General features: G+C 36.5%; 1 protein-coding gene across 1 annotated transcript in view; it reads left to right on the top strand.

The window, feature by feature from the left end:
* The window catches only part of elp3 (elongator acetyltransferase complex subunit 3), a 26,746-nt gene that overhangs the window by 11,745 nt on the left and 10,001 nt on the right, over nt 1-5,000 (top strand). The gene's annotated exons all lie outside the window — the stretch shown is intronic.

The following is a 5,000-nucleotide window of genomic DNA, read 5'->3' as shown; positions in this document are numbered from 1 at the left end:
GTTAGCTTAAATAAATTAAGTCATGCTGGTGAGGAAATAATGACACAATTTTCAAAACTTGCAAAAGTGCCACTTCAATAATCATGTTTGGATTACTTAAAACACGGCTCAAACATAAGCTTCAAGAGGATTATGGGATGTAGTGCTTTGTAATTTAAGGTCCTCATACGTACGACTGTTTATTCTGTAAGCTCCTTTAATGTAAATGAACTGAGGAGTTGAGAGGCCGACAACTGCAGAGGGTTATTTAAATGCACAAGTTTATCTCTGTACCTCACAGGTTATGCAGATGGTTTACAAAATGTCATTTTCCTCCACGAAAGGACTTCAATTAATCAACGTTTCTAGGATATGGCTGTTGGGATATCCAAAATTTCCATATTACATTCGGGTGCTCTGTTAACTTTGACACTCAAAGTATCAGAAACTACTGAGCCGTAGTCATCATCAAGCAGACTTCCCCTTTCTTCACGAGTCTCCCCGCCGGTCTGCCAGTGCACTGCGGGAGGAAAATACTGGTTAGCACAGCTTTACTAGGAAAGTGAGCAAGTAACATTAAAATAATTCATACAAGATGATGAAGAAAAGTGTATAGATGTGTTTTAACGTACCTCTGTGACTCTCCTCTCCCCGCTGGTCTGTCTCTGCCAGCGGCGCTGCGGCCGGAGGAAAAGACCGGTTCATACAGCTCCACTCGGGAAACTGAGATATTCTTACGGAAACTTAAACCTGGCTTTATATCGCGCAAATAACATCAGCATACAACGCATCAAGCGATAAAAGAGTCAAAATGAAAATGAACCTACCATACTCTAGTGGTTTTTCATCTTCACGAGTCTTTCACAGAGCCGCTGCCGAGGAGGTGTGTAGTTGTTTTCCGCAGGCATTAGGAATACTGTTTTTAGATTTACTAAATATAGTAGGCAACTATCTTTTCAAAATGCACTGAAAATCTAAACCTGAGAAACAGTAATAAAAGTTTTACTAAGTTTTAATAAAATGATTTACAGTGATGCTGTTTGCTAGCTAGTATGCTGACCATCCAATCAAAGGACGAGAAAATGCTGACGTTATCGTTAGCCAGCTAGATGGCCCTGGTGCTGCCAACTCGAAATCTGATTGGTTAAAGCAACGGTTTCATTGCCATTGATTTAAGCTAACAGATGCCTGCACTGTTGATTCTGAAGGCCTTAAGGCAGATTTCTTTGACCCTGGCAACACGATTGCTGAAATATGATTGGATAAAAGCTTTAATATAAACATACACTGCTGGAAGCAGTGCAACCAAGAGAAAAGCTGTAAACTGAAGAGAATAGACTATTGGAAATAATTTAATACACATTCATGGAAAAATATATTAAAACTAAATCAGTGATTCTGATAGTGTTTAGGCCAGCAGAGAAGGCTTTGCTGGCCCTGACGGCCCACCACTGCACAAAATGTATAGTACAGGAACACATAGCATACTATCCAGAGGAATAATCTGCTTTTATCGGATGTAGTAGCTAATTGTTCCATAGCAGGAATGATGGTTGAATGTAAATTAGGTAGAGAGTGATGTGCCGTGGCAGGCTGCACTTTTATACCCTCTGTCAGTGTCCAGCTGTGACGCATTGGTTCACATTATCAGGGGCTTCATTATGTGAAGTGAATAGAGCATTCATTATGGTGGGTTTCATTACCGAAGCATGGAGATCCAATCAGTGACTGCGCTCTGGAACCCATTCAAAGTGCTTCTCTCTGAAAGAATGTATTAACACCAACCAGGAGCAATCCAGGTGCCAACAGGTTTCTATGATGTCATAAGCAAACGCTGTCAGTGCACGATCTTATGAGTTTAGCGATTTTAAAGCGGGTGATTATTTCCCATTAGGAGAACAGAAGAGCTTAGAATGAAGTGAATGACGTTAATGTTGCATAAGAAACATCATGATTAACTGAGTGCAGTTATATAAATAATATTTTGTATTAACAGTCTAATAAATGCCACTTAACTGTAGAAGAGAGCCATTAACTTTTTATTGCAATCATCCAGTCTCTAGAGTCTCCGAAGGCATGTGTCTCTAAAGCTAAAAGTCTTCACTTAGATTTTTAGATTTATTGAACCAAGCCCACATTACACCTACCTCATTTCCCCTTGGGAGGCTCTTTCTCGCCTCCACACTGCTGCAATCAACTGACAGCTCCTAAATATTTGGACAGCAATATTTTTTTGCTCTTTATTTGTTCAATTTGTAATTGTAATATTGCAATTAGAGGCTAAAGGTGCAAACAATCTATTTAAAAATATTCCCTTTTTACACTTGTGACTTTTATTTTTGTCCACTTTTAATGTTAGTCAATGTTTCTTGTACCAAAAAACAGCATTTGGAGCCATCCATTCTGATTAAATCAAATGTAACCACTAACCAGTGTGACTCTTTTTACAAGAGCTCTTAATAGTGAAATAAACTTTTTATCAAAGTTCAGGAAAGTTGCCAATTAAGGGTTTAGGATTGTGCTCAACAATTATTTGTGCACAATTTTTGCCATGACATGACATAATTTTTTTTACTGTGGCTTCAGGCTAGGGATGCACCAGTATTAAAGTTCTTGCTGATACTGGTAAGACAATTCATTATTATCATGTTATGGTTATATTGTATAAATTACAATATTACAATTCTGTCCGTTACCAATAAGATAATAATTAATTATTTTCATGTTATGGACAATAACGATAAGTTACCGATATTAAAATTCTTACTGATACAGATAAGACAATTAATTATTTTTATGTTATGGCCAATAACTGATAAGTTACCGATATTAAAATTCTTACTGATACAGATAAGACGATTAATTATTTTTATGTTATGGCCAATAACCGATAAGTTACCGATATAAAAATTTTTGCTGATACTGATAAGACGATTAATTATTTTTATGTTATGGCCAATAACTGATAAGTTACCGATATTACAATTCTGACTGATACTCATAAGACGGTTAATTATTTTTATGTTATGGCCAATAACCGATAAGTTACAGATATTAAAATTCTAGCTGATACTGATAAGATGGTGAATTATTTTTATGTTATGGCAGATAACCGAAAAATGGCTGATATTAAAATTCTGGCTAACACTGATAAGATGATTAATTATTATCATGTTATGGTGGTTAAACGATACATTTCCGATATTAAAATTCTGCCTAACACAGATGAAAAGATTAATAATCATGTTATGGCTGTTAAGCAATAAATGACTGATATTAAAATTGTGCCTAACATGAGTTATTTGCATGTTACAGTCATTAACCGATAAATCTGTAATATTAAAATACTATACTATTTTGTCTAAATAAATTAAAAATAAAAACATTTAGGCATCACAATGTACAATATAATTTTTTTATGTTGATATTTGCTAAAGATTATATTTTACCATGATATTAAATGGGTTTAGGTGTCAGCATGACCACATCCCAGCAATCTCACTTGTAAAATAATGTTCAGTGTGTTTGTCAGCACAAAGTGCCTGCCATTTTGTTTTCCACTTCATATTCCTGACCATGTTGTTGCTTTTTCTCATTACAATGAAAGGACCCACTCAAAGCATGGCACTTTGTGCTCTTTTGACGATAATGGGCTCATTGTTTTACCATTCCGCCTATTACTTCCTCCAGCGTTTTATTGACATCTGTTTCACGCATAAGTTTGAGTGTATATTAAATCGTCTCTCACACACCTGTTGTGATATCTCTGTGATAGAGAGCCATTAGGAGGCATTGTGTCAGAGCGGGAGAGAGGGAGATTAATGGCTGTGGAAGGTGGTCTCTGACCCCACCGCTATCAGCTCTCCTCCTCCGCCACCATGTGCCCACACAACTTCACCGGCAGCGCTCGTCCGGTTTATCTCACCTAACCTGCTTTCTGTGATGCTCGTGCTCTCCTCTTCCCCTCCCACTTTCGTATTTGCTTGCTCGCTCTTCGTCACGCCTCCCCCACCTTCCGAGACGGGGACCTGTCGGCGCTATCTCAGGACGAGTGTGCGGTGGAAAGGAGCGTGGCTTAGTGATAATGGAATCCCATTACTGACTCGTCCGACTCTCACTTCTCACTTATCAGACTGTTTGCAGGCTCCCCTCCCTACATAAAAAATAACACTCAAGTGTAAATATATCACACAAAAACTCATTTCATTTGACTCTTAGAGTAAGGAGAAGCGCATGGCTAGTTGTGACTCAAATAATCTGTCATTTCAATTTGTCTGTTAAAAGCAACTATTTTTGTTTGTTTGTGCTATTTAGAGCCACTGCTTAGTTTAGACTCATGCAGTCTTTGTTTAAATGCACCAGTGTCTAGTTGAATGATTCACTAGTGTGTCGGGAAGTAGGACAGTACCAATTAAATGACCATTGGCATTGTCTCTTTGATTGTAATGGTTACGTTTTCGAGTGTGCTGCGTGACCCCTGAGCTTTTCAAAGTGACAAGGGTAAAACAGATTCCCTCACAATTGCACTTTAAGTAGAAGATGTAAGCAAGATCAATGATGGAGGTCATGAGACTTTATTTAGCATTTTTCCAATTCTTGAATTTGTGAATGATGTTACTTTCCAGTTACATTTCATCCATTAAGTATTTCAGGTGAAATTAATCAATAAACTTTGCATCACAAATATGTAATAGTAGTACACAGCCTGTCAGCATACAATACAAGCCGAATATGCTTATGTTCTGCTTAGAATTGTTTTATAAATCTCATACCTACAGCTTCTTATTTCGGTTTAAGATTTCTTTAGCAACAACAGTTTGGAAAAAGAAAACTGGTAAATATTTTCATAAAAGATAACTTATGTAATATTATGATCGGAGAAGTTATAGTACCGTAAGTGAAGTCTTTATTATGTTTTAGTTTTATAATATTTATAAATATTTTCATTTTATTATGGCAATGAGATAAAAAAATATATATAATAAATTGCATATATAATACCCATTTTTACATATATATAT

The sequence above is a fragment of the Sinocyclocheilus grahami genome, unplaced genomic scaffold, assembly GCF_001515645.1.
Source record: "Sinocyclocheilus grahami isolate Dianchi unplaced genomic scaffold, SAMN03320097.WGS_v1.1 scaffold260.1, whole genome shotgun sequence".
In the NCBI taxonomy this organism is placed as follows: Eukaryota; Metazoa; Chordata; class Actinopteri; order Cypriniformes; family Cyprinidae; genus Sinocyclocheilus; species Sinocyclocheilus grahami.
The sequence above is the reverse complement of the archived record's forward strand: the minus strand, read 5'-3'. Positions and strand labels throughout refer to the sequence as shown.